Raw genomic sequence first — 16,688 nt, 5'->3', positions numbered from 1 at the left:
AATGAGCTTCCTTAGTTCTCAATCATACATCTGTCGCAAATTTGGATTATTTCTGTGGGATTAGACACCAGGCAAGACTCTACACTTGTGTGAACTTGCTCTACCTTGCTCTACCTTCCCCGGGATTGTCCATATTTTCCTTTGCAGAGGCCTTTGTCCCTGTTGCAAGCCCTTCTTCCCAAATCTTGTGGTTTATCTAGTAGATGCTCATCATCCTTTTGCTTCAAGGTGTCATTTGCTGACAGGATTTACCCACAGATAATTTCCTCAGCAGGATAATGAAAGTGGTCATTGTTTTACTCCAGCTCCCTCTCCTTGCTATTATCATAGATTTTCCATCACTAACTCTTTTCCTCTGCCTGGATGAAGGAGTGAGGAGTGTTCATCTAGTTCCAGTCCAAAGGGAAAAAGGCTGGAATTAATGAGGCAGCATCAAATGATCACACTTCTGTCGACTGCTCAAAATTTCATGGGTAATCCTCTGGCCATGTGTCACTATGGCACAGCAGAAGCAGCCTAGCACAGGAGAGTCCTGCCACTGGAGTTGCACCACGGTTCTCACAGACACATAGACTTCTGGGCACAGGACAGGGATGCTGGGCCTGCAGAGAAGGCTGCTTGCTACCTCAGCCAGAATTGAATGAGTGCTTTTTTGCCTTGCTGAACTACAATTCAATTTTACAACTTCTGACACACTAACTGAGGTTGGGCATGTGACTGATGCTGCTGTAGGAGTGAGGGGACAACATGTGCCTTGATTGACTTCACCAAACTTTATGAAGTTCCATGTGGGTCTATGCCTTCATTCCAGGCTGCAGAGAGGACAGACCCTGGAGAAGGGAGTGGAAGAAAGTGCTTGGAGCCAGAGCTGCAGAGCTTGCCAGGGTCAGGCAATTTTTCACACAGAACCAGGATCAGTTAGGGATACACAACAATCTGGCAGAGCTAGGCTAGGGAAACACAGTTAGTGTGGCAGCTCAGGGCCGGTGAAGCAGCCACAGGGGTCAAGAGCCCACCAAGTGGTCAGTGTCGCCCAGGGGTGGAGGCCGAGGGCACTGTGCCTGTCCAGCAGTGCTGTGCTGCTTTGTTGGCAGCACGCACCAGAGCTGGTGGCATACCTGGCCAGTTCACATCTAAAGATGAAAGCAGGCCAGTGTGGGAGGTAGCAGCTTGCCCAGTTTCCAGCCTCTGATCACCTTCTTCCAGGCCCTGTTTCCTCACAGTATCCCCTTGTCCTCCCACAATGAATGGATCGCTGCCTTCCGTTGGGAAAATGAATAGCCTTATGAAAAAAGGGATTGCCCAAATGTTTCCCCAGAGAACTGTTTCACATTTAAGGGTGTGTGCACATCCTGAGAAAGGAGGTGATTTGATTTCTTTTAATAGACTCATTTCAGTCTCACAGGCTGAAGCATCCACAGTTGCACATGGCTTTTTCATTTGCTTCTTAGAGTCTTACTGATATGGCTGTTTAAGATGTCCATACCAACACATTAGTAAAGAAGCACCACAGCAAGTAGCCTCACGCTTCGTCCCAAATTCTGTGTAGATCTCACAGTTGTGCAGGTTAGGCTGGTGATGCCTGAGGATAATAAAACCCCAGTCTTCAGCCTGCTGGGCTCTGGCTACAGCCCAGCTCTTCTGGTATTAGGAAATTTTCTTCTTGTTTATAGGAAGTAACAGCCTATTTTTTTGCTTTCCTCCATCCTGCCATGGAACATATGGTAGTAAGAACAAAGTAGTCAATTTTTTCCCCTCTGTTCAGTGACTAGTTCTTTGCATAAGTAGTAGACCAGAATGGCAGGTGTTTTTGTAGATGAAGGTGACTGTTGCTGAACTTTAATCCTGATAAAAATGGTAACATCAAGAGGATTTGTTTTGTGAATGAGAAATAGCAGATCTGAGGTTTTATTTTACTAAAACTTTTTACTTTTTATAAGTTTGTAAGTATAAGTAAGTAAGCATAAAACTATCTAGCACATATTTGAAACAACAATGAATGCTCGTTTGCCACAAGTAATTAAAAAGGGAAACAACCTATAAGTTGAAATTGTTTTACGGTTTAACCCCAGCTGGCAACAAAGCCCAACAAAGCTGCTCACTCAACTCCCCACAGTGGGATGGGGGAAAGAATTGGAAAGGTAAAAATGACAACATTTGGGGTGAGATAAAGACAGTTTATAAGTAAAGCAAAAGCCACACACACAAGCAGAGCAAAACAAGGAATTCATTCCCTGCTTCCCATGGGCAGGCATGTGCTCAGCCATCTGCAGGACAGCAGGGCTTCATCGTGTGTAATGGTTACTTGGGCAGACAAACACTGTCACTCCGAATGTGCCCCCTTCCTTGCTCTTCCTCCAGCTGTATATGCTGAGCGTGACACCCTATGGTATGGGATTGCCCTAAGGTAGGTTGAGGTCTGCTGTCCTGGCTGTGTCCCCTCCTAGCTCCTTGTGCACTCCCAGCTACTCACTGACAGGGCAGTGTGAGAAGCAGAAGAGGCCTTGATGCTGTGCAAGCACTGCTCAGCAGTAATCAGAACATCCCTGTGTTATCCACACTGCTTTCATCACAAAATCAAACCACAGCCCTGTACCAGCTACTAGGAAGAAAATTTACTCTATCCCAGCCAAAAGCAGCGCAAAGATAGATAATGTTTTTGAAGCAAAAGCTGTCAGGTGATGTGGTGATATTAAATGTTACAGAATGACAGAATGGTAGAGGTTGGAAGGGATCACTGGAGGTCATTTTATCCAGCCTTCCCCAGTCATACAGGATCAGATAGCATTGGTTACCCAGAACTGTATCCAGATGGCTTTTGAATATCTCCAAGGATGGAGAGTCCAGAATCTCCCCAGGCAACCTGCTCCAGTGTTTGGTCACCCACACTGTTAAAAAGTGTTTTCTGATGTTCACACAGAACACCCCGTGTTTCATTTTGTGCCTATTGCCTTTGGTCTTGTCACTGGGCACCAAAAGCCTGGCTCCGTTCTTTGCATCCTTCCTCCAGATATTTATATACATTGATGAGATGCCCTGAGCCTTCTCTTCTCCAGGATAAACAGATCCAGCTCTTCCAGCCTGTCTTCATAGGAAAGATACTCCAATCCCCTAATCATTTTAGTGGCCTTCTGTTGGACTCTCTTCAGTAACTCTGTATCAGTCTGCACTGAGGAACCCACAACTGAACACAGCACTTCACATGTGGTCTCACCTGTGCAGAATGGAGGAGAAGGGTCACCTCCTCTGATCTGCTGGCAATACTCCTCTTAATGCAGCCCAGGACACCGTTATGTTCAACTTTGTTCACCAGGATCCTCAGATCCTTCTCTGCAAAGCTGCTTTTTGACCGGTTGGCCCTCAGCATGTTCGGATGCCTGAAGCTGTTGCTCCCCCATGCAGGGCTTTGTATTTCCCGTTGTTGGACTGTTAGATCCTGGCTATGCTGGCTCTGTATTTATTTTGCCTGTTGTTACTACTTGTTAGCTCATTCTTTCTGTTTATGTAGGGCTGCCAAGTGGCAATTTAGCTGCATCTGTGCTGGGTGCACATGAATCCTTCATGAGTGCTACCCTGTTCTAGAAATGTAAATTCACACATTGGCCTCATCAGTATCATTTTGAATGCAACTAACATCAATTATGTATGTTTTGTATTTTTCATCCTCTTCCAAGGTGCAAAATTGCTTATACAGTGTATTACTCCATCTTTGGAGTTTTTGCTGGTAATGTATATGCTAGGCCACGTTCTGTGTGCAGAAGTATTCTGAAACAAGCTGACTGAGGCTTGTTATCTCAGCCTCTCTTCAGAGGGCAAGTGCTACAGCTTCCCCTGGACAATTTGGTGGCCTCCACAGAACTTGCTGCTGTTTATTGAAGTTTTCCTTACATTCGGGGATGTAAAACTTGACAGCTACTCTACACGTGGCTATAAAAAGATACCACTCTCCCTTGCCTACTGGCTACGCTTTCGGTGGTACGACTCATGATGCTCTTGGCCTCCTTTGCTGCCAGGACACACTTCTGGCTTGTTGCCAACTTGCTGGCCACAAGACCCCCTGTCCTTTCCTACAAAGGTGCTCCCCAGCCCACCAGTCCCCAGCTTGTACTGTTGTCAAGGGCTCTTCCTTTCTAAGTACTGGACTTCAGACTGAATTTCCTTGCCTTTGCACTTGCTGAATTTCCTAAGACTCCCTGCTAGGCCATTCCTCTAGTCAGTCTTGATCCCACTGAATGGCAGCTCTGTCCCCCAGGCTTTCCCCTGTCCCTGCAAGCTTGATGAGTATGCGCTCCACCTCCCCCTTTAAAGTCACTGCGAAGGTTGTCAAATGGAACTGTCTCTGCTTGCTCGTGGCTGAGCCTTAAGATTTAACCATTTTGTTCCCCCTGTCTAATTATCCACTCTCTGTGCTGCGGTGTCCCAGTTTGTTCCTAGCTACAGAAAGCTGAGATGTGCTCTGTTACTCAGAACACCAAGTTGTCTCCTTCTACTGGTGCAGCAACGAGCAAGTCCTTTGTCCAACGCGATCAAAAAAACTTCACCTGCACTTTCACCGGGCAATGAATTCGCTCCCCATCATATGGGGGAAAGGAAACGAGGGTGTTTTGAACGTGTCATTGCTCCCTTCCAATGACACGCACGTGCCTTCACGAGTGTCACCTCGTAAACGTTCAGCGAGTCCCTTCTGCTTACAAGGAACCGCTCGACTTCTTCAAACGCGAGGCGAGGGCAGCTGGAGGCGCTCCCGGAATGCGCAGCCCTGGCAGGCGGGGAGGTCCCTCTCTAAAAAGCACGCACCCGCGCCGCGCCGGGGAGCGGCTCCCAGCGCTCTGGCGCTCCCGAGGGCGAGCGGTGTGGCGGCCGGGAGCGAAGCCGGCGGCGGGGAGCAGAGCCGGGGCTGTCCCGCAAGGCCGCGGCGGCCGGGCGCGTATTCACGCGTGCACGCGGGGCGCCTCTGACGCTGAATTCCGTCCCGGTGGAGGGTACTGCGTTCTGCCAAACACCCACAGCCCGCCGGCCGAGCCACGGCACGGCCCCGGGGCGAGCGGAGACTCCGCCCCCGTCCCTCCCCCGCCGCTTCCTCCCGTCGGCCCCCGCCACGTGACCCAGCCCCTCGCCCGCACCCAAGATGGCCGCCAGCGAGCCCCTTCCCAAGTTGGGCATCGTGCCCGACTCCAAGATGGTGGTCAAGGGAGGGAAGCCGCAGCCAGCCTAGCGGGTCAGTGCGAGCGCTGCGGCCCGGTAGGCTGGGCCATGCCCCGCCTCGGCCAGCCCGCCGCTCCCATTGGCTCCGCGGGGGGCCAGGCCTGCGCTCATTGGCTGGCGAGGTGTCGCTCCCGCTCTCTGCGCCCCAGGGCCCGGGGAACTATTTTCCATTCGGCGGAGGGGGGCCGGGGAGGGGGCTCCGCCGAATCGCTCCGTCCGCGCCGAGCGGCAGGCGGCGGGCCCGGGCGGGGCGGCGGAGCGGAGCGGAGGATGCTGCGGCCGTTGGGGCCACCGGGCCGGCGCTAAGGCGTCGTTGTCCCCGCCGCGGCGCAGCGGTAGGTGCCTCCGGCCGGGGCTCGGCGGACGGGACCTGCGCCGCTCGCCCCCCCGGCGGCGCTGGGTAGGCGACCGCTCACCGCAGCTGACCGTCGAGGCCGCGGCTCCGTGAGGGAGGCGGGGAGCTGCCGCCGTCTCCCGGCCGTGGGCAGCCAGCACCCGAGGGAGACGGGGGAAGGGACAGGGACGGGACGGGGCCGTGCAAGCGGGAGGGGAGCGGGCTCGGCAGCGAACGGCCGCCGCGGGGCTCGGCCGGGCCGGGGCGCGGCATGGCGAGATGCCCGCGGGGGAGAAGGCCGCCCCGGGGCAAGGGGGACGGCGACACGCGACGCTGCAAGGGACAACTGCGCTCGGTGCCGGCCGCTCGACTGAGACAGGCTGTGTTTGCAGCGGAGCCAGGGGCCTGGGGGTTAGACCTGCCCCATGCCTCGTCCGCTGCCGGCCCCCCGCGGCAGCCGGGCCGCGGTGCCCCGCGCAGGGCAGGCAGCAGACAGGGCAGGCAGCAGACGGGGCGGCCGCGCCGGGCTCCCGGGTCGGTGCGAGGCTGGTGCAGGCGCAGCGGGATTTGGTCAGCCGTCTCCTGGGGTCGAGTTTGCACGCGTGTTTGTCCGTGTGGAAATCACCCTCGCAGAATTACCGTTAAGGAGTCTTCAGGGCATGCAGCTGACCGTTACCACCTTCTGCGGAGGGTAGTACGTTAGGTATCAGGCTATTTCCCTCATGAGCACTCATAAAACTTTGGAAGGTTTTATACGCGTCTAACTCAAAGTTATGAATGGTTTCTCGTGATTGTAGGAGAAGTAAATCGTGTTATTTCTGCTCTTGTTAACTTTGTAATTCAATACTTGAACTGAATCACAATCGCTTAATCTTGTGGAATACATTTCTGTTTCTGATAATTTTTGTTTCATCAGATTTGTGTATCATCTGATCGATCGTGTGTTCTTCTAAACACAGCATGTGCAATACTTAATATTTCTTTTCCTTGAATATTTACAGAATGTTTCTTTTTTTCTTTTTTCCCCCCTCCCATCTCCTCTAAAGTTTGTTGAAATTTTCTGCAATGTTTATGACTGAAAGCTAAAAATTTTAGGGTAATCATCACATAGGGTGCCACGTCCCATCATGTGAGGTGTGATCCCTGGCCGTGCTACACAAAGCCCCTTACAACAAATACAGAACTTTTTGACTGAAGTTAATTCCTGTGTGGTTTAGAAGTTTGGTAAAGGTATGGTTTTGCAACAACTTTAGGAGTACTTTTATTGGGTGCAATATGCTCCTATAACAAGAAAATAGTTTGGGGATAGATGTGGCCCAAATTGAACTGTTTGCAGGGAGACAATGTGAGTGAGAAGTACTACCAAAGCTTGCATTTGTATAGCCTTATTTAAAAATAAATGTGTTCCATAAATTTATGTGTCAGTTGACTGGATATAATTTTAAATTGATCTGCCTCCTGCAGGAGACAGGTGAGCTAAGTTTGTGTGTTGAATAGCAAGGTGAGAGTGAAAGTTTTGAGAGGATTTTGGGTTTTTTTTTGTTCCTGGCCTTAAAACATTTTGCAGAAAACTAAACTGCATTTTTGCGACTGTCTAAATGTTTCAAATACATTTGAGTATTCTCTTTTTCTCAAGTTTTTACTCTATCCTAACATCTTCTGTGTAATTATTTTTTAAACTTAAAATTCCCTTAGCACTGAGCAATTGCATTTCAGGGACACTTTTTTTTCCCTTCTGAGTGAATGGCAAAAAGACCTGTGTTTGCAAGTACTACAATAATTCTTTTAAATGACAATGCACTTCAAACCTAGTAAAATGTAGCTTTAAAGTAATTTCACTATAGTAATTTTGTTAATATCATATGAGTTAGAACCCAATACTGAAAGGAGATTCTTCAGTTGCTGGACCCCTTTAGTGTGAACTTCTTTACAGAGTGGTGTCTTTAATCTGCTTTTCTAGGAGTGTTTGTATTTTTGTTACAGGATTATACAATGAGGATGTAATTCCTAATTTCATCTCATATAAACCTATTTAACTTCAGTTTAGGGATGTTACTCCAAGATACAGTACTCTTACGAAAGAGATTTTTTTAGTCTCATTCGACCCAAAAAGTGTATTTGTGCAACATGGAGATAATAATCTATGGGCACCAGAAGTTTTGATTCCAGTGAATTACTGAGGAAGATGGAATGTCCTTTTGTAAGTCCATTTCAGGAAGGGGCATTCAGTGGTGTCTCTAGGTGATGATCAGGGAGTGCACCATAGCCTCCAAGTGCCGTTTGTTTCAATTCACTTCTCATACTTTTCTTCTAAGTTCAAATCTCTCACGGGCCACTGTGCATTCAGATGATATTAGGGCAGTTTTGTAGTTAAATTGTCTTACATCCATAGAAATCTTGAGGTGTGCTTCACACACCTCAGGGTCTTTTATGGTGCGGGTTTTCTGCCATTAAAGGCTTCCTGGTGAGAATATTATCAGCCCCCAACCTGAACGTAACCCCTTTTACCTTGAATGTCCCTTGTTACAAGGTAGCTACAGTGAGATATCGGAAGAAGGCAAGTTTCCAGGAAGTTTGTAATTCCTTCAGTTGTCAATCTGTAAGCCAAGATATTTAGATGGACCTGATATCGAAGCAATAGCCTTGACAATAGGATCTCTGTCAAAACAGATTTAATTCTATCTTTTGGTGGATTGTGTGCACTAGTAACTATGGCAGAGCAAATAAGTGACACTTTTAGGATGCATTCGTTGTCAGTCCAAAGCAAAGGACAAAAAAAGAGAAAACAAAACAGTTTTGAAACCTAAAGGACTGAGCTACTGAAATCTCTTCTGATTTTCCAGTCAGTCTAAAATATCTTGCATCAACACTGGTTTCAGAGTTGCATTAGCAGTACAACCAACTGGGTAGCATGCAATAGCTTGACATGGCTTCATACGTATGAGAGCATTGGATAAATGGCTGGGTTAGTCCTTGGAGGAATATCTAGAATTTCTCTTCTACTGCTCTTTTAATGATGGCAAGTACATCTAAGAGAGAGCAGATGGCAGGGATTAGAAATCAACTGTGTTCTATTAGAAAGAGGTGGGTTATTTGGTTTTTTTTTTTAGTCTTTGAAACGTGTGAAGCCTGTCATTCTGCGGCAAGGTTCTAGAGAGATGACTGTTCATGAGATTTGATGTAGCAATTCACATGTTTCCCTGATGAACTAATAACCCAAGGTGGTATAACATGCATTCTTCTGGTCTCATTCATTATATTTGAAGTTAAGTAAGAGATGTAATTGAGTCTAATCAAAGGATAGTGGTGATTGCTGTTAGTTATAAACCACCTTGTCCTGTGATAGCTTGATTTTTGGTAGATACTTCATGGGATTTGCATGACTTCCTGTTACATTCACATGATAGGTTTGTCTAGTCTCAAGATTTAAAGTGGTGATGTTTCATTTACTGCTACAAATAGCAAAAGTGAACGTAAAATCTAAACAGCATACCTTTTCCTTCACTGAAATATATGTTCCTGACTTTGGAGAATTCTTTCAAGAGCTTTTGATGTAAAGGCTTCACCAGAAGCTCCTAAAATATTGATTCCTATTTCAAAATACTGGCTAGTTAAACAATTCTTGAGTATGTGTCTAATAAGTTGGTTTCCTTACCTCTTGTTTCCCCAAGAGCTATGCTAGGTAGTTTCTTCAGCCTTAAGGGGAAATTAGCATTTATTATTATGTTGTGGTATTTATGCCCAGAGGCTTCATTTAGGCGACAGAGTTTGTTTGTGTTGAGCAATATACAGTGCCTCCCCTCCATCAGACCATGGCCTGCACTGTACCAAAGTGCCTGCTGTCTTAGAAAGATGTCTACCTGGCTTAAAAAAAGCATTTTAATTTGTTGTTTGGGGTCAGAAGATTATCAAATTTTCTGATGTTGTTAACCTGTGCATTAGTTTGAAACAAATTTGCAATTGCTCTATTAAAAAAGTGCCCTGCAATGATAAGTAGTTTTGTGGTTTGGTCGTTGGACAGCTTATTTTAATCTTTGAGCTATATCTAGTTAAAATATTGTATTTAAAGTTTAGTAAATGTATGCTATACCTTCTGGAGCCCTTATACTTTGTCAGCTCTATAAATTAACTCTGACACACTGAATATTTTTCACCAGCTAGCGTAGCTGTTAGTTAAGTTAAATAAAGGAGAAAAGCCCACATGCTCTCTCCGTGCATACAGCTGGACATCTCTGTTAAATTTTTCAACAAAAATGAAATTTTGATTGCTTTTTAAAGCTTCATGAATACACTAATTGGTGAATCATCTAATGTGCTGTTTAGTTTCAGGAAATATGAAATGGCTCACTAACTTCATGGTTATAAGATTATGCAGACCTTCTTAAAATCTCAGTAAGAAAATGTGTGCAGTGGTGGTGGTTGATATTTTTGGCTGTGAGAGAGGTTGGCTAAAACTCCATGTACTTATGCATAGTCTGCACTAGTTTATGTGGTAGAAACTCCTTTGAAGAATTATCTGGAAGGAAGAAAGAGGGATTTTTGCAAGTTTATCTACTCTTGGGACCTTATGCAGATTTTGTTGAAGAAGTCTGCAGTCAGGAACCTCTTCTGGATCTGTAACTGGTCCTGAATTCCTGGATAACATGGTAGTTGCTTGTCACTCTGTAGCTTTATACAGCCATGGTTCTTCAACATTAATGTTGGACAGCTGCAAAACATTCAAAACGTATCTTTGAACAATTGGGATAAGAAGGAGGAGGAGGTGGAGACTGCCCAAATAAGTAATACTTCATGAGGACTCAGAAGTATTTTCTTTATGTAGACATATATGGTATGTTCCAGGCTACCTGGATACCACTTGATTATGTACTGTGTTATCAGCTGGAGTATCTAAACCAATAGGCCTTTCCTGTGAAAGTTTGGGTCTCTACAGAAGTTGAAGAGTCAGAGAGGTCAGGAATTTGCTTTTCTTTTTTGCTGTAGCAGAATAAGAAAAAAATTCAGTGCAGTGCATCAAGTCTTTCTGTAAACTCTTAAGTTTGTGTAATAAATACTCATGTTGAAGGTGCATGGAACATTCTTAGAATATTGTTGTATTGGAATCATAGAATGGTAGGGGTTGGAAGGGACCTTTAGAGGTCATCTAGTCCAACCCCCAATACATTCTGTCATACTTATAGTGAGCACCCATTTCTTACAGGTGGAAGCTTTTACATGGTTTGGAAATGCTTCAGTCATTTCTGATTCAAATATGTTAAGATAAGTGAAATTTGAAAGCTTAATTAAAACTTTCAAGTACGGTAGAAGCAATCACATAGGTTTTTCTACAATACTAAATCTGATGACATTTTTGTTTCTCCTCAGCAGAATGAATGCTGATAGTAATTCAACAATCAGCCTCAATCCTAGATGAAATCATTTGAGCCTCATTGTTCAAGGCCCAAATGTCAATCATAGGATTAAGAATTGTAATTCTGAGGTAAAAAGGACCGTCTGTGTAGTACCTATTATGTATTCCCATTAGGCTAGCAGTTGAATGAATTAGGCTTGATCAAGATTGATAAAAACTAATCTAGATAATATCTTAGAGTATTTTACCTTTAATAACACAAGCTTGTTGTATTGATTGCTTAGGCCCATTTGACTTTATTTGCTTCACAGAGCTTGGCTATGTAGAGATGAGCAGGTTTAATCAGGCAGACCTATAAGTACCGTGTTTCTTGAAAAGAACTTGACTTCCCTCTCCAAAATGTCTGTAACTTCTGATACCTTGTGTTCTGCCTGCTTGATACATCTGCTTTTGTGTCTAACTGTATACTCTGCCTCTGTACCTTAGGTTTTTGATTTTGGAGTAAGGCCTGTACAGCTAAGTCTGATTTATTGGCAGATTCACTTTTGGAAAAGTACCCGCTAATTACTAAACTTTGTCTTTGAAGAGCTTTTACATTTGACCTCTGAAGAAGGAAGTATTTTAATTGTTCCACAAGTGCAATATGAGGTCTGTAATTTTTTTGAAGTAGCATATGGATAAAGTGAATTAATTTTAGACTGCGAATAATCTTTAATCTTCACTTGACTAGAATCTTTGTGTGATAGATTTGGTTAATCACAAGTACTGCTTAGTTGATGCTTTGTTTTTCTATATCTTTAAATTTCCTATTTTTGTTGGGGAATTGTGAATTGCACACTCTTTCTTAAAGCATATGTTAAACTTCTCTTAGAAAATGGAATTCAATTAAATATACAAATAGTATTTTAAATTTTGTTTGTAGTTTATTACTTCAGAAATGCTGGATTAGTCGTTAAGCCAGCAATTTTATCAAAACACGTTTTTGGTTTAAAATTTGTTCAAGAAGTTAAAATTTTTATTCACTTGTGCCCTCCAGTATTTTAGATGTGGTAGATCTCATTTCTCATTCATTGGTCTTATGGCTTGAAAGAGGAGCGTAACTATGTACTTTTACCTAACAGTTGTAGTGGTAAAGTTACTAATACTTGAGATGGAGGGGTCCACCTAAGGGGTTATCTTTACTAAATGAACATTTCTTCCAAGTAAAAGCTACCAGTCTGTGATTGTTTCCAACTCCCCACTTTTGAACTAGGTGTGGGTGTGCCATTCCTATAGGCTTCAAGAGCCATCTCTCCATATTTTTGTGTTATTTGCTGCTGCTTGGGTCCACCTTAGATTGTGACTGTTTAGCAAGGGACTTAATGAGCCCATCCCTCCCAGGATTGGGTACTTGTCTTTGCTAACATTGATGTGATTGTTTTTCCTCACCTTTTTCTGAAATACTATATACATTGGGACTCTGCGATCACTTGGCAGAGAGCCAGCGGAGATGCTGTCAATATTCTCTCACCATGATTGTAGTTGTTAAAGCTTCCATCTCACCTGTCCCAAATTGTACCTGCATTATTATGCACTTGGAGTCCCCATAAACCTCTGACACAGAGATTCTCAATTTTTGTTCAGCCTGTTTCTTTAATCTATAGTGTTCTTTCTTTTTTCTTCTCGGTTAGTGGTAATGGCTTGTTGAGGGATACCCAACTTTGAGTGCCAGCGTTGGCCTAAGGGAGTGGGCTGGGGAGTGTGATGGGGCGATGGGGTGCTGAGGGGCAATGATCTTAACATTGCTGCTTAAGAGTGCAATGTCTTGTTCTCACTTAAGTCTCATCTGGCCACACTGTGAATATATGAAAAGTATCTTGAATCCAGTGAGAAAAGTTACCAAAAGTAAAAATATCTGGGTATTTCTGCAAGTTTTAGCCAGTGGCTTAACTCATTTGGACATTTGACAAGTGTGAGCTGTTTTGGTTTTGCTGAATTTCTGTTTATTTGTAATAAACAGAATAATGCAGATTGTAACAAAGCTGAGTAGGTTTGGATGTAAATGGATTTGAAGTTTCAGTATCAGACCAGCATTACCTTCAAAAATACCTGTGATTTATTTGCTGAAGAAGTTCCTTATAATTATTGACCTTAAGGTCTGGACACCTTGACTAAATTGACATCAGGACCTCCAGTTCTCATAGACATAAGACAAATGATATGTAATAATATAGATAATATGAGATTAAAATTTCTGTTATGTAATCTTGGAGAATGCAGAGGTATTCCCCTTGGGCTGTAAGACCCTGACCTGCAAAGTACTGACTTGGGAAGAGGCTATCAGGAACATGTTAATAAATAGCTCACATTTTCTGTATTCTTTGCCGAGTAGCGTATATTGGAAAGACAGGATTTTTCCTAGGTGTACCCTTTGATGTTCTGGGCTACCCTTAGCACTTAGCACTTGCTGGCACTATTAGCTTCTAGCTTGGTTCTGTCTTATGGATTGTGATTTTGATCGGTGATTTCTTTTGATGACTTAGTTATCTTTAGAAGATAATGTTTGAAATGGACTTCTGAAGAAAATCTACATTTGATCTGGAAGCTTAATGTATAGTGCACAGATAAAACTGTAAAAATAGTGATTTTCTAATTCATACTCACTTTGAGGATGAAAATTCTTTGAGTTCTCTATGATAAGGGTAACTTAACAATTATTTCTGCAGTATGACATTTCCAAAATAACTTCTCTTATGGTCTGCTGTGGTGCTTTCATGTTTCAATAAAAATGTTTGCAAGTTCAGTAAATCCACAGAGTACTCTCTTATGGAGGAATTTTTATTGCCCATTGAATTGTATTCTAGCAAAAATTATTTGAGTAAATACAAGGACTTTTTCATGTTGGCATGCTGATCTACAATTTCCCTTTTTCTGCAACTAGAAAGAGAAAAATCTGGGAATCTATCAAATTATAATTTTTATAATGCTGAAACAGTTGTGCTGTAAGGTGAGAAAACTGCTTTGCTTCAAAAATCTGGGTTGACCGGTGTCAGTTCTCATGTGCAGATGACAGGAATTTGTTCTCTGAAATTCCTTGGAGTCTGGCGCATCTTTGAGAGGATTTAGCATTTTTGCCAGTAGAACTGTTGGTCCTTATATGCATGTGATATGGTTTTGTTCTCTGAAACTCCTTTGGGAGTGAAGTATCTGTTAAAGAATTTTCAGTGTTTTTTGTCAGAATGAATGTGACTAAAATTCAAGACTGTCAAGTACTGATATTAATCTGTAGCTCAGAGTTGCTTATGAGAGTGACTGATGACCAGTACCTTGAACAAGTTTTCTATTTTGATGTTTGTCTAACAGTTGTGAACAGAATAGATGCGATGTGGGGCCTTAAGGTCCAGACCAGTAATTTGTGTCTGAAAAGGTAGTAGTCATCTTGTATTTTAGATGAAGGTTTGAACTTAGGTTCAGTATGGCATGTGGTTTTGAAAAATACCATTTTGTTCTGCTATGGACCATAGTTCGGGCAAAACTAACTTTTTGTTCTGGGACTAGATTTGGAAGTCAGCTTCTAGGGCCTAACTCTTTAGCCTGAAAGAGTCTGAAAGTTTCAAGTCTCCCTGCTTTTTGCACGTTGTTTGTTTTGACTCTTTCCTACATCTATTCATCACTGTTGTATTTTTTGGCAAGTGCTGCTTGACTTTTCTTGCCACTACTTTTGATCAGAATTTTAAAGTGGAAAGAATCAGGTTAGTAATGTATCATCAGTTGTCATTTTGAGACTATCTGTATTTAACTGATATTTGGAAATCCTTGTTGGTAGGGAGCTCCAGGACAGCTTTATAGTCCTGTTTTCAGCAATATAGTTTTTTTGTTTGGGTAGAAGATATTCTCCCTGAGCATCATAAATGACAGTAAATAAACTTAAGATTTTCAGTTTCATACCTATTTTCTGAGTGACTCTTAAGAGAAATGACTTTGCTTGTGCCTATAAGCAAGAACTTAGAGGACTAAAAAAATTATGATGTTATGAAATCATGTTTTGTTTCAGTTGTGCAAATAATTCTCTTATTTTGGCCATGCAGCAGTAGAAACAAAGATGCAAAAGATCTACATAGCCCATGAATTCTAGAATATTTTATAAACTTTAGTCAAGGATGAGAAATCCTTTTGTACCATGATCAGCCAAACATCCCAATGCTAGTCAAGCTATCATGGGCGTACTAGTAGTGTGTCTGTGCATGGCTGAGGAATGTCATCCCTGTACTTGCTTTAAAAAACCTGTAATAAGTGAAAAGAATCTTGATTTGCCAGTTTTGACAGAGTCATGTATAATTTCACTCAGGTTTCTTAGTGGGATACCTGCAGTGGTGTTCTCTGCTTCCTGAGAAATATGGAGGCACTAAGGTAATTTTTCTTGTCTTTCTTCATAATCCTAGTGAGCAAAACTAATCTGAAAATTGTGAAGAAAGCTGATAAAATTATATTCCTCTTTTTTGATATTAAATGCTTTGTGAATGTTTGTTACAAGATGTGCAGAGAAATAGTTTTGTCCTTTTTGTTACGCAATGCCTGTCTAGAAAGAGACTAGTCTTGTTCAGGGTCCATTCTCAATTTTCTTCTGTAACCTCACCGCTTGTATCTCATTTTTTGAGTTTTCACAAATGTTGGGCTTACTTTCTTCTCTTACTCACAGACTTGCTTTTCTTTGTACCAATAAGTTATAGCTCTAATGCCAAAAAATCTCCTTTGCAATTTAATTTTGCCTGACTTGGAAAGGGTCAGTAATTACAGTTACTGTTTCCAGCAAGTTGAGTTTTTCCAGCAGTCTTTCTAAGAAGAATGTGACTGTGGATTCATTGAACATAAAAAGGAGTCCAAAGCTTTTTTCTGCCAAAGGCAAACATAAGAGTAGGTGCTAGTAAGGTTTTTCAAAGCTTGTAGATCTACCGTGAGCTGTTGCTCAAGGAAGTATAAAACTGATTTAATTTAGTGAGAAAGTTACTGGAGTAGGGTTTACTTGTAAAATAGATAGCAATTTTGTGGGAAGTTTTAAAATTTTCACTCCTAAAATCAAGTTGATGTTGAGAGGCATTTTTAAAGCCTACTGCCTCCAAGCTTCTTGCCAACAGTGAGGTTGTCATCTCTGAAGCATGGAACCCTGTCTTTTTTCAAGTTGTTCGGAGTTCAGAGAGGACAGTAAGTTAACAGTTGTTGATTTAAGAATATGCTGACATCATGGATGACATACCTAAAAGACTTTCTTCTCTTCTGCTTTGCTAGTTTTTGCCCATTCCTTTAGGGTCCAGGAAGGGCTGAGGAGGCAACAGCGGTGCTCTGCGGCAGCAGGATGATATTTTTTACTTGTTGAATAGCGTGTGATGGTATTCAGCTGATGCCTTTTTTCTGAAGGATATTTTAGTTCTGCAGTTTCATTAATCACTGTACGTCTTCTTAATGCTCAGTATGCACTTTTCTTTTATAAAACCACCACAGTACTGGTATGAGGAGTGTTCTAAAGGGAAGCACTTCACAAACATAGCTGAGTTTGTTATTAGCATGGAAAAGTAGTCTTCATTTTAGCTGTCATGTCTGTGCCATCAGAAACCCTCATGGTTTGCATGTAGCAGGAGTTATGGTGATGTTACAGACTGGCAAACTATGTTGGCAAAAATTTGGGTCTTTGATTTGAGACAATGATGGAAAGCAAATGAGGAAAAGAATGTCAAAGTACAAAGCTGCCTCTCTGTTACAAGGGTAGTTGTACCAATACAGCACCATTTGTAAGTCGCATAAAAACAGATGAATCCAGTGGTT

The 16,688-nt window shown here is 42.9% G+C and overlaps 1 protein-coding gene across 2 annotated transcripts in view; it reads left to right on the top strand.

Annotated features, from left to right (window-relative positions):
- The first annotated feature begins 5,419 nt into the window (after positions 1-5,419).
- The window catches only part of SOCS5 (suppressor of cytokine signaling 5), a 35,153-nt gene continuing 23,884 nt past the window's right edge, over positions 5,420-16,688 (top strand). For both annotated transcript variants that reach the window (XM_061991304.1, XM_061991302.1), the window contains exon 1: positions 5,420-5,540. The gene's annotated coding sequence lies outside the window, so the exon portion shown is untranslated. The remainder of the gene's footprint in view (positions 5,541-16,688) is intronic.

The sequence above is a fragment of the Colius striatus genome, chromosome 2 (assembly GCF_028858725.1).
Source record: "Colius striatus isolate bColStr4 chromosome 2, bColStr4.1.hap1, whole genome shotgun sequence".
Taxonomy (NCBI): domain Eukaryota; kingdom Metazoa; phylum Chordata; class Aves; order Coliiformes; family Coliidae; genus Colius; species Colius striatus.
Note: the sequence above shows the minus strand (reverse complement) of the source record. Positions and strands in the feature narration are given on the sequence as shown.